Source organism: Podarcis bocagei, assembly GCF_964188305.1.
Source record: "Podarcis bocagei genome assembly, chromosome: 10".
Classification (NCBI taxonomy): Eukaryota; Metazoa; Chordata; class Lepidosauria; order Squamata; family Lacertidae; genus Podarcis; species Podarcis bocagei.
This window is the reverse complement of record NC_138135.1, coordinates 2578054-2591364: the sequence shown is the minus strand read 5'-3', so window position 1 is coordinate 2591364 and position 13311 is coordinate 2578054. Positions and strand designations below refer to the sequence as shown.

The following is a 13311-nucleotide window of genomic DNA, read 5'->3' as shown; positions in this document are numbered from 1 at the left end:
CGCCGCCGCGTCCCGCCTGAGCAGCAACAGGAGGAGGAGGAGGGAGGCCAGCGCCGGCCGGGTCCCCCGGGGGAGCGGGCGCTCCGGGCTGCTCACCATACCCCGCGTCTCGGGCGCAGCAGCCGGCAGTCCGAATGCATCCCGAGCCGCGCTGCTCTCGCCTTGCCTCCTTCTTCGCGGATCCGTCCAGCCTCCGGCCGCCGCCGCCGCCCCCTCCTGTTCCTCTCCTTCCCCCACCCACCAACCCGCACGGTGCGCTCCCACCGCCCCCGATGGGCGCAACCACTTCCGGGTCCGCTGCAGCCGCCCCTTCCCCGCCTCCGGCAGCCGAAAGTCCCCCAGCGGAGCCCGTCTGGCCGCTCCCCCCGCTCCCTGCCCACCTCCCGGAGTTGAGGCGCCCTCTTTCGTTGCTTCGCGGGGAGGGAAAAAACTTTAACTTTTGTGCGTCCCTCCCGGCGTGACGCTGCGCGCTGACGTCACGGGGCGGGGCTTTAATGGTGGTGTGCCGCGAGATTTTTTTCCGGTAAACAGGTGTGCCGTTGCCCAAAAACATTTGGGAAACACTGTCTTAGGTAGACACAATCATATCAGTGCTTGGAATGTGGAAAGGGTTTCTGCCAGAAAGCCCATCTCACTTCCCACCAAAGAATTCACACAGGGGAGAAACCATATAAGTGCTTGGAATGTGGGAGAAGCAAAGTCTCCCTTCCCATCAAAGAATTCACAGTGGTAAGAAACCATATCAGTGCTTGGAATGTGAAAAGAGCTTCGGTAAGAGGACCAAGCTCATGGTCCATCAAAGAATTCACACAGGGGAGAATCATAGAATTTTAGACCTGCAGGAGACTTCTGGGTCGTCTAGTCCACTGCAGGACTCTCAACTCAAGCTTCCATGACATATTGCCTTCAAACTTCTCCTTACAAACCTCCAAGGAAGGAGAGTCCACAACCTTCCAAGGGCGTCTCTAATTTGAAGCCATTGGTTTGGGTCGCAGCCTCCAGAGCTGGTGAAAACAAGCTTGTTCAATCTTCCACGTGATAGTCCTTCCTGTTCCTCAGAAGGCTTGGTTTCCCAACTCTTAATTCTCTTGGTCACCCCCCTCTGCACACCTTCCAGCTTGTCAAAATCCTTCTTAAATTGGGGCACCCAGAACTGGACACAGGACTCCAGGTGTGGTCTGAACAAGGCAGAAGAAATTGAGGCTGTTACTTCTCTTGATCTGGACACTTGACTTCTTTGGACACAGCCTAGAATAACAGCCTTTTTTGCTGCTGAATCATACTGTTGACTCATGTTAGTCTAAGACCCCTTTTCCACATGTACTACTGGCAAGCCCGGTATCCCCCATCTTATATTTGTGCAGCAAATTCTTCTTGCCTAAGAGCAGAATCTTACCTTTCTGCTTAGGAAAGGATTTCTGCCAGAAAGCCCATCTCACTTCCCACCAAAGAATTCACACAGGGGAGAAACCATATAAGTGCTTGGAATGTGGGAGAAGCAAAGTCTCCCTTCCCATCAAAGAATTCACAGTGGTAAGAAACCATATCAGTGCTTGGAATGTGAAAAGAGCTTCGGTAAGAGGACCAAGCTCATGGTCCATCAAAGAATTCACACAGGGGAGAATCATAGAATTTTAGACCTGCAGGAGACTTCTGGGTTGTCTAGTCCACTGCAGGACTCTCAACTCAAGCTTCCATGACATATTGCCTTCAAACTTCTCCTTACAAACCTCCAAGGAAGGAGAGTCCACAACCTTCCAAGGGCGTCTCTAATTTGAAGCCATTGGTTTGGGTCGCAGCCTCCAGAGCTGGTGAAAACAAGCTTGTTCAATCTTCCACGTGATAGTCCTTCCTGTTCCTCAGAAGGCTTGGTTTCCCAACTCTTAATTCTCTTGGTCACCCCCCTCTGCACACCTTCCAGCTTGTCAAAATCCTTCTTAAATTGGGGCACCCAGAACTGGACACAGGACTCCAGGTGTGGTCTGAACAAGGCAGAAGAAATTGAGGCTGTTACTTCTCTTGATCTGGACACTTGACTTCTTTGGACACAGCCTAGAATAACAGCCTTTTTTGCTGCTGCATCATACTGTTGACTCATGTTAGTCTAAGACCCCTTTTCCACATGTACTACTGGCAAGCCCGGTATCCCCCATCTTATATTTGTGCAGCTGATTCTTCTTGCCTAAGAGCAGAATCTTACCTTTCTGCTTAGTGAAATTTATTGGATGCCTTTATATACCACCTGTTTCTTCAAGAAGCTCAGTGTGGTCTTAAGTCATTCTCTCCCTCATTGTTTAATCCTGACAACAACCCTGTTAGGTAGGTTGGGCTGTGAAGCCATCACCCAGTGAGCTTCATGGCTGAGTGGGGATTTGAACCCAGGTCTCCCAGTTCCTAGTCCAAAACTCTTAAGCACTGCACCCCACTGGCTCTCGAATGAGACTCTTGGAAAGTGCATGCATGCACATTTATTGAAAGTTTCAGTGCAATGTCTTGGTGTTTGTAGTTAAAGTTTTATACACATGTATCAATGACATTAATATATTAATGGTAATTACAGTAGAAGAGTAAATTTTAGGTAATGCTAGACAGCGATAGGGTTAGTTTGGAATGCTGGAATTGAAAAATTGAACAATTGAACAATTTCCACATTAATCACAAGAAGATCTAAAATATAAATACAAAACGGCAACAGCAACAACCCCCGAAAAAGCCCCATGTCATGTATTGATGAAGTTGTTAGAAAATTTATTATGGGAAAGGGGGTAAAAGTCTTAAAAGTTCATGCAACCATCTTCTCAGGGTTCCTACTCTTTGTGTGAATGAACCTTGTTGCTACAAATAAAGATCAGGTCTACTGACCGCTGTTTTGCTCCTTTAACTTGCCTGGATTCTCCTTTGCTGACCCTGGAGGGACCGTGGGGTGTGGCCCCCTGGGGAGCTGGGCAGCGGAGGAACTCAGTACCCCAGGATTTTTTTCCTTCTCAGTGCTTCTCCACCTGAGCCTCTTACCTAATAGCTTGACACCCCGCAATGAGACAGGATTGTGTCCCTGCCCTCAGCAAACAAAATAGGTCCCCCCTCCCAAGATACTGAGGTGCCCTGAGGGCTGTGTGGGACCCCAGTCATTGAAATGAAAAGGGGAGAGGCTCAGGAAAGTTTCAGGGAGCAGGCAGGGAGGGGGCAGCACAGGCTCCAGAAGCTCCGTCTCGCTCATTCCTCCACACTACTCCTCCCCAATTACACCTGCCTCCCCCCCCCATGGCTCCTTCACAAGTGTGGGGATGCTGCGCCCCCTCTGCCCCCCATCACAGTTCCTTTAAGATCCCAAGTTGCAGGGAGAGGGTTCACCTGCAGTGAAGCAAAATGCAGCTGCCCTGGCCGAGTGGACGCAGGTTGGGGGGCACCATGGGGACCCCAGAAATGCGCCCCTAGAAGAAATGTGCCTCCCCAGTTGGAAGCTGCCCTCCTTCTGAAACACCAAGAGAGTAAATGGACAGTCTTTGAATGGAGAGGAGCAGAAAGCGGAGTCCCCTCAAGATCAGTATTGGGACCTGTGACTTTTCAACTTGTTCATAAATGATCTAGACTTAGGAGGGAGCAGGGAGGGGGCAAAGTTTGCTGATGGCAGTAAATTGTCGAGGGTTCTTCAAACAGAGAGAGATTGCAAGGAGCTCCTAAAGGACTTCTTCATAGGGAGTGAACGGACAGAAAATACAGTTCATTGTCAATGAGATTAAAGTGTTGGGAGAAAAAAATACCTCTTAATATCATGTACAGGCTCATGGGGTCTGAACCAGGTTTCTCTGTGCGCTCTAGGAGACCAGGGGGAGAGGGGAGCTGGTTGCAGCAGGAGGGGGAGTCTCCCTGGATGCTTCAGCTGATGGCCTCCTCTGATGGTCTCCTGGCCCCCTCCTCTCCTCCCTCTGAGTCTGAACTGCTCTCTGCCCCAGACACTTCCTGCTCACCAAACCCTGTTTCCTCCTCAGCTTGCAACAACTCCCCTGCCGGTCTGCTCCCTTTCCTCCCTCTTTTTGCTCATTGCCATCCCACCACCAGTCCCTGGTAGTGCCTCCCCACCCCCTGCACCCAGCCAGTCCATGACAACAACAGCAGCCACAGCACTGTGGTCCTCTGGTAGGAAATCTCTCTAGCAGCATGACTGAATAAAAACTTCTGGGACTATGGGAAAGTACTATCTTCCCCAAACCCCAGAATCACCCATTAACTTACAGTATTATAAGTTTTCTTCAAAATGCTTAGGAGGCAGGGATGAAGTTTGGGTGAAGAAACAATGTTTGGAGATCATGCGGTGGGGGGAGTGACAGAGTTTGGTGCAAAAACCGTCTTGCATGCTTGAGTAGAGCAACTCCAGCCAAGTAGCAGCAGGGTAGGGGCCACATGTAGAGCAATTCCCACACTGAGGTCAAAAACACACACAGAGGCAGCAGGACTTCTTCAGTAATAGTTTACTGAGCTTTCAAAGCATACAGTTCTTACTGGGTCCCCAGTGAGGCACAAAACTTAGCTCCTGAGAGCAAATCCAGTTTCAGCAGGAAAAAAATACAGCACACAAGATATCTAAGTCAGGCACACAAACCAGCAGAAGGGAGCAAGGGAGGAAAGAGGCTGGAAGGACACAGAGCAAAGGATGTGTGTCTTTCGCTTCCTGTCATCTGGGAGGTTAGTCAGCAACTCAGCATATTCAGGGGCTTCACAAAACAAAGCTTTCTGCCGGCTGCTTCCAGGCAAATGGGCATCCCAGAAACACACACTGTGATCTGTGGGGTGTTGCCATATCAACAGCGGCGTAGCGTGGGTTGTCAGCACCCGGGGCAAGGCAAGTAATTTGCGCCCCCTAACCCATGGATTTGCGCCCCCTAACCTGTGGATTTGCGCCCCCTAACCCATGGATTTGCCCTAACCCCAGATGTTGCGCCCGGTGCGGCCGGCCCCCCCTGCACCCCCCACGCTACGCCACTGCATATCAATTGTTTTTGAAAGATTATCACGATATGGTCTAGAAACCGGTATAGGATGAGATCAATATATCGCCCAGCCCTAATCCTCACTCACCACCAGAAATCCAGATTCACCAACTCCCCCTCACTATCAAAAGGTACCTTACATCTAAAATTATACTCACTATTGTGAGACGTTACCTTCATTATTTCATTACTATACAGTTTTACATATAGACACCAGAACTTTAAATAGACGACAGCTTTTAAGATGGATTTTCTGCTGAGTTCATTGCTGTGAAGAAGAGTAAACTCTGAAAGGAACATGTTCCTCACTCCATACATCTAAATGGGTTCTCCCCTCTGAGAAGAAGAAGAGTTTGGATTTGATATCCCGCTTTATCACTACCAGAAGGAGTCTCAAAGCGGCTAACATTCTCCTTTCCCTTCCTCTGTGAGGTGAGTGGTCTGAGAGAATTAAAAGAAGTGTGACTGGCCCAAGGTCACCCAGCAGCGGCATGTGGAGGAGCGGAGACGCAAACACGGTTCCCCAGATTATGAGTCTACCACTCTTAACCACTAACACCACACTGGCTCTTAGATGTTCCTTAAACACTCCATTATAACTAAAGCACTTTCTGCAATCTTTCCCATTAAACAGCTTCTCCTCTTTCGAGGGTTGATGGGTTTGTAGGGTGTCAACTGTTAAAGTTCTTCCTGTCCATGAGTCTGTAGATGTAGGATTCCACTAGGACTGAACCTCTGTCTACTTTCCTGACATTTATATGGTTTGTCTTTTGTGTAAGTTTGTTGACATGAATCAAGGGTTCCACTCTGACTGAAGCTCCTTCTACACTCCATACCTTTAAATGGTTTCTCCCCTTTGTGTCTGCTGATGTTTTCTAAGATTTCTATTATCACTAAAGCTCTTTCCAGACTCCATACATTTAAATTGTTTCTTACCGATGTGAGTCTGTTGATGTACTCTCAGGTTTCCACTATAACTGAAGCTCTTTCCACACTCCATACATTTAAAAGGTTTCTCTCCTGTGTGAGTCCGTTGATGTTGTCTAAGGTGTGCACTCTGGCTGAAGTTCTTTCCACACTCGATACATTTATATGGTTTCTGCCCTGTATGAGTCCGTTGATGTATTCTAAGGTGTCCAATCCGAATGAAGCTCTTTCCGCACTCCATACATTTAAATGGTTTCTCCCCTGTATGAGTCCGTTGATGTCTTTTAAGGTTTCCAATCTGAATGAAGCTCTTTCCACACTCCATACATTTAAATGGTTTCTCACCTGTGTGAGTTCGTTGATGTGTTCTAAGGCTTCCACTATCACTAAAACTCTTTCCACACTCCATGCATTTAAATGGTTTCTCCCCTGTGTGAGTCAGTTGATGTTGTCTAAGGTTTGAATTGAAACTGAAGCTCTTTCCACACTCCATACATTTAAATACTTTCTCACCTGTGTGAGTTCGTTGATGTGTTCTAAGGCTTCCACTATCACTAAAACTCTTTCCACACTCCATGCATTTAAATGGTTTCTCCCCTGTGTGAGTCCGTTGATGTTGTCTAAGGCCTGCATCGTAACTGAAGCTCTTTCCACACACCATGCATTTAAATGGTTTCTCCCCTGTGTGAGTCCGTTGATGTGATCTAAGGCCTGCATCGTGACTGAAGCTCTTTCCACACTCCATACATTCATATGGTTTCTCCCCTGTGTGAGTCTGTTGATGTGATCTGAGGCCTGCATCATAACTGACGCTCTTTCCACACTCCATACATTCATATGGTTTCTCCCCTGTGTGAGTCCGTTGATGTGATCTGAGGCCTGCATCATAACTGAAGCTCTTTCCACACTCCATACATTCATATGGTTTCTCCCCTGTGTGAGTCCGTTGATGTGATCTAAGGGTTGCATTGGAACTGAAGCTCTTTCCACACTCCACACATTCACATGGTTTCTCCCCTGTGTGAGTCCGTTGATGTGTTCTAAGGTTTCCAAGCTGACTGAAGCTCTTTCCGCACTCCATACATTTAAATGATTTATCCCCTGTGTGAGTTTGTTAATGTATTCTAAGTGTATCACTTCGACGGAAGCTCTTTCCACACTCCATACATTCATATGGTTTCTCCCCTGTGTGAGTTTGTTGATGTATTCTAAGTGTATCACTTCGATGGAAGCTCTTTCCACACTCCATACATTCATATGGTTTCTCCCCTGTGTGAGTCCTTTGGTGTAATTTAAGGTTTCCACTCTGACTGAAGCTCTTCCCACATTCCCTGCATTTGAATCCTTTCTTACTCATGGGAGTCCACTGATGTGTTCTAGGTTTTTCACTATCAGTGAAACTCTTTCCACACTTCAAATCTTTAAAAGGTTTCTCTCCTGTGAGTTAGTTGATGTGAGCTATGTGTGCTCATTCAGTGAAGCATATTCCACATTTCGCACATTTCAATGTCTATTCCTAATGAAATGAAAGGTTCCCCGTCCCCTGGAATTCTGACGTTCTTCTGTATCACCTTCTTCAGAGTGGGCAGAGAGGAAGTCCTTTTTGGATTCCAAGGAAGAGAACAAAGGGAAAAGAACAAATCAAACACCATTTGCCCCTTCTCTTATTTCAACATCTCCTACATTCCCCCGCTTCCTACCCATGTTCCCAATTTTTAGGAAATAATAATAATAATAATAATAATAATAATAATAATAATAATAATAATTTATTATTTATACCCTGCCCATCTGACTGGGCTTCCCCAGCCACTCTGGGCAGCTTCCAGAAAAACATTAAAATACTGTAATACATCAAACATTAAAAGCTTCCCTAAACAGGGCTGCCTTCAGATGTCTTCTAAAAGTCTGGTAGTTTTTATCTCTTTGACATATGGTGGGAGGGCGTTCCACAGGGAGGGTGCCACTACAGAGAAGGCCCTCTGCCTGGTTCCCTTTAACTTGGCTTCTCACAGTGAGGGAAATGCTGGACCTCAGTGTCCAGGTAGAACGATGGGGGTGGAAATGCTCTTTCTTTTTTATAATATTTTTTATTGCTTTTTCCAAGGTCAAATACATCGTCGAAAACTCAACAAAAGCAGCTTTACCGAAGAAAACAAAGAAATTAAAAAAAGAAAAAGTTCACATTTTCAAACAATTTTTCATGATCCACTGGACTTCCCCACATCCTCCACACCCTGCATTCTTTACAATAAAAAATAACAGCAAATTGATATCTTGTTTCCTGCGTTTTTGTACTTTCATCTAATTGTATTTTAATTTTAGGGTACATGTTATTAACTCACTTTTTCCCATCATCTATCCCAAACAAGGAACATTACTCTAAAATTTTAACTTTTCACGGTCATAACTTAGTTTCCACCATATTCAAATCTAATTACTGAAGCTTGTTTTTCCCAAAACTTAGCAAATTCTCTGTTGGGAATCTGCCAGGGAGATAGTGTCCATCATGAGCCCCCAAGCCGGAGTTCTGGACGATCATCGATCTTCCGTAGACAGGCAGATCCAGCAGTTAGCGACACGAAGCCTCTGGAAATTCCTAGCCACATTCCAGGCTTGTGTACACTGTTTATCAGCAGAAACACAGCCAAAAGCTTGCACCGCAGAAGAGTATCATTTACAGACTTTATTAGCGTTTAACAGAACAAAAGAAAACACGTCCATTCTCAGTCAGCGTCTCTGACTAACTGACAAAAACGAAAGGAATATCAGAACATAAACATCCTGTGAATAGGACATGCGCAGACTCTGTGACTCCCAAAGCCTGCTCCCTTTAAGGTGGAATGGAAATATCCTAACATCCTCCCCCTTTCCGTGTAACCTGTTGTACCTGTGGTTCACCCAATTGCAACCTTTGTACATAAACCTTAAGTTGTTCTTTGTTAACAACCTTAGACAACAGATCAGCAGGAATTTCATTTCCTGCCATGTAGGACACCCGAATCAGTCCTTTCTGAATACACTCTCTTGCACGATGTAGCTTAATCTGCAAGTACTTGGTTCTCTGCTTGCAACTCTCGGAGTTCAGCAAAGCCAAACACAATCTATTGTCTTGATACACTTGTACAGGACATTTCACAGACACCCTGATGTCCTTAAACAGTTGCATCAACCATTCACAATCCATGAGTGAAAATGACAGAGCATTGAGTTCTGCTTCACAGGAACTTAGGCTCACTGTTGTCTGCTTCTTGCACAACCAGTCAAACAGGCAGTGGTTGTACATGTAGCATACTCCAGAAGTGCTTGTACCATCCGTGGTGTGACTTCCAAAACTTGCATCTGCAAAGATTTCAAGACCTCCAGTCTTCTGACTGGTGAGCCTCAGCCTGTAGTGCATAGTCCCTTTCAAATAGCGGGCTATGCGCTTCAGAGCTTTCCAATCCTGAATCGTAGGATTGTTGGCATGTCTGCTAAGCAGATTACAGCTTACAGCTATGTCAGGTCTTGAACATCTGGCAATGAAATTCAGCTTGCCTAGAATGCATCTGTATAGCGTTGTGTCAGAAAACGCTTCAGCAGTACTGTCTACCTGGTAACCTGTCACCATCGGTGTGTCTGCTGGGTTTGCATCAACCAAATTCAACCTGGTTAACACATCAGCAATTTTCTGTGTTTGGTGTACCAGAAAATTACCTGCTTGGTCCCTCTCCACCTGCAGAGAAAGATAGTTGGATACCTCACCAAGATCCTTCATGTCAAAGTGCTCCTTCAGTTGAGCTAGGGTGCTTTGGTAAAAAGCCTGATTCTTCCAAAACATCAGAAGATCATCAACAAAACATAAACAATACAGTTTGTTTTGCCCCTCCTCCTTGACAAACACACATGGATCAGCTTTGCCCTGGTGAAAACCTAGAGAAAGCAATGTCTCAGTGAGTTTTGTGTTCCAACACCTGGCACTCTGCTTAAGACCATATAAGGATTTCCGCAGTTTACAGACCATTCCCTTCTGTATCTGCACCCCATCAGGTGGAAGCATGAACAGCTCCTCCCCCAAAATCCCGTACAAAAAAGCTGTATTAATGTCGTGGTGGGAAACATGCAGTTTCTCCTCCGCAGCGACTTTGAGCATCAGCCGAATGCTCTCATATTTGACTGTGGGAGAGTAGGTCTCGTGGTAATCCTGTCCTGGTACCTGTGAAAAACCTCTGGCAACCAATCTGGCTTTGTGTCTGACTACCTTGCCATTCTGGTCTGTCTTGGCCTTGAAGACCCATTTGCTGCCAACCAGTCTCATTCCTGGGACTACCGGTACCAGTTCCCAAGTTTGGTTCCTGTTCAAGGAATCAACTTCAGCCTTCATGGCATTAAGCCAAGGCTCAGCATCTTTAGAGGTTAACTCCTGAACCTCTTTGAAGCTTGAAGGTTCCCATACCTTCTCTGAGCTACTAAGAACAGCAGTTGCTGTCTTAGCAAACTCATCAGCATACCTCTTTGGAGGTCTGCCCTTGGTCGCCCTTTCAGACCTACGTAATAGACGCAAGTCTTCTGGACTCATCTCCTCTTTCTTAGGAGAAAAGTGACCAATGGTGAACAGTGGTTCTTCCAGTTCATTGTCAGACGCATCAGATGGTCTGACCGAGGCCTTTGCGCTTTGGTAGTCTGCTGTGTCATCACTGTCACTGACATCAGCAGCAGCGCCGCCCACTGAACTGGAATCCGAACTCTGATCATCATCATCATCATCATCATCATCCTTATCCTCCTCATCATCATCAGCATCAACTTTCTCATCTTTAGCTGCTTGGTTGACATCACCTTCATCCTCCTCTGGGTAACTCTGGAAAATTCCCACATTTTCCCCCCACTTAGGATTGTACTCAACACTCCTTGTGAACTTAATGGACTTAGAGTTAGTCATCCATACCCTGTATGCACCTTTTTCGTACCCCATGAACAAACCATGTGCCCCACGCTTCCCAAGCTTGTTGGTTTGTTGTGTGCGTACCCACATGTCGGAACCAAAGATTTTCATGTGTTTGGTGTTGGGTTTCTTGCCAAACATCTTCTCATAGGGGGTACAACCAATGGGTGATGACAATCTGTGATTAAAACTGTAAACCAAATTCCCCAAAGCTTCCCCCCAAAACTTATCAGGGAGATTGGCATCATGCAACAAGGTTTTGATTCCTTGTAGCAATGTCTGATTTGCTCTCTCCGCAAGCCCATTCATCCATGGCGATCTGGGCGTTGACATGTCATGCTGGATTCCCTTCTCAGTCAGGAAAGCTTCAAACTGCTGAGAAGTGAACTCCCCGCCCCGATCGGTAAACAAAGAAGAAATACGTTTACCGTGCACATTCTCCAACCAAGCATAGAATGCCTTAAACTTCGGAAACGCTTGCGATTTCTGTTCGAGCAAAAACACATGAATGAACCTGGAAAAGGAATCAATCAGAATCATGAAGTACCTTGCTCCTCCTAAAGAGGGCGCAAGTGGCCCAACCAGGTCCGCATGCACTAGCTGGTAGGGTTTGGAAGCCTGCCTGCTAGACTCCTTGCCTTTTGGAGCAACCTTCACCTTGTTCTCTGCACAAGATACACACTTCATGTGAAATTTACAGGGTTTGATGTTCAAACCCTCAACCACCTCTGGCATCTTGGCCAGTGCCTTCCAAGAGAGGTGACAAAACCTTTGATGTGCATCATGAATGCAACCTGCATGAAGAACTTTGTTAGTTTGTGCAACACAACAAGAATCAGCCTTAGATACAACAGCAGTGTCATCATAAGTTATATGGAACAAACCATCCATAAACTTTGCATGCAAATAGTCCTCTGCCTTTACTGATGACACAGACGCTCCTCTTGAAGGAAATCTGAAAACCACGCCCAGTAAGCTGTGGGACGCTCAGCAAGTTGCTCGCCGCTCCTGGAACATACAGTACACCGCTGATGGTTGTGTGCAAACTTGCAAGTTTCACAGTCCCTTCTCCTGCAATTTGCAACGTCCTTCCATCAGCCAGGTGGATCTCACCTTCCTGAGGCTTGAAGGAGATAAAGAGATGCCGATCCTTCGAGATGTGGCGATTCGCACCTGAATCAACAATAAATCTGCCTTTGGCTGTTGGAGCAGTCCTTACAGCAAGCAAACCCTTGTTTTCCAGCGCTGTGGGCTTTTGCAGCTTGCCCCCCTGCTGCTCCTGGCCAGCAGACTTGCCTTTAGCCTTTGGTGAAGCTGTGCCAGCAAGCAAAACCTTGCTTTCCACTGGCGTGGGCTTTTGCAGCTTGACCCCCTGCTTCTGGTCAGCAGACGTGCCTTTAGCCTTTGGTGAAGCTGTGCCAGCAAACAACGCTTTGTTTTTCCCTGGCGCGGGCTTTTCACCCTCCCTCTGCTCCTGGCCATCTGCAGGCGGCTGCTTATGTTTACCTTTGCCTTTCCGGCCTCTGCAAAGGCGATGCCCTTGGCTCTCACGAGAAACAGAGCTCTCAGCTGCCGACTCCTTGGCTCCCCCTGGAGGCTGGAATGCTGCCTGGGATGACGTGACGGTCAGCTCCCCCTGCAGCTTGCAACCGGTGCCCTCAGCATCCCTGCACTCATTCGCATTCTGGGAAACAGCTAGGACCTCCGATGCAGTCAAACTCTGGGCTGGGATTATTGGCTTGTGAGCGTTCATCAAAGCAGTCCACATTCCACGTGCAGTGGTGTTGCCAGCCAGCGTCTTAATTTCCTCAAGAGATACGGATAAGACTATTACGTCTATCGCTTTCAAATCAGCTGATTTCCATTTCTCTGTCAGAGGAACTGGGGGGGCTTCACTCACGGTATGCCATACCCGAAACTGACGCAGCAAAGATTCACACCATTTTGCCCAGGTTTCATAATTCTGCCCATCCAACTTAGGGCATTCAGCATTTCCATAAGCTTGGAAAAACTCCATTCCAGCTTTTAGCATTAGCCGTGAGTCTTTTTTAACTTAGAGACTCGTTATCTTGGCAGCCATTAATCACGAAGCCTTTTTGGCACAGCTCCCAGGCCAATTAAGCCTTGCCGGAGATCAAAAGCTCCTTGCCGAGGTAAAACAGAAAAGCGAAAAGCCTCCCTCTTTTCTTTCGCTTTTCCCACCGTACCTCTTAAACGCAGTCTGTTGCAGCTTTACTCTCCTGTAGGTGCTTTGAATCTGGGCCCGAAACCTTGTTGTTGGGAATCTGCCAGGGAGATAGTGTCCATCATGAGCCCCCAAGCCGGAGTTCTGGACGATCATCGATCTTCCGTAGACAGGCAGATCCAGCAGTTAGCGACACGAAGCCTCTGGAAATTCCTAGCCACATTCCAGGCTTGTATACACTGTTTATCAGCAGAAACACAGCCAAAAGCTTGCACCGCAGAAAAGTA

The 13311-nt window shown here is 46.9% G+C and overlaps 1 protein-coding gene across 2 annotated transcripts in view; it reads right to left on the bottom strand.

Annotated features, from left to right (window-relative positions):
- Positions 1–13311, bottom strand: part of LOC308595654 (uncharacterized protein) — a 72187-nt gene that overhangs the window by 19715 nt on the left and 39161 nt on the right. The gene's annotated exons all lie outside the window — the stretch shown is intronic.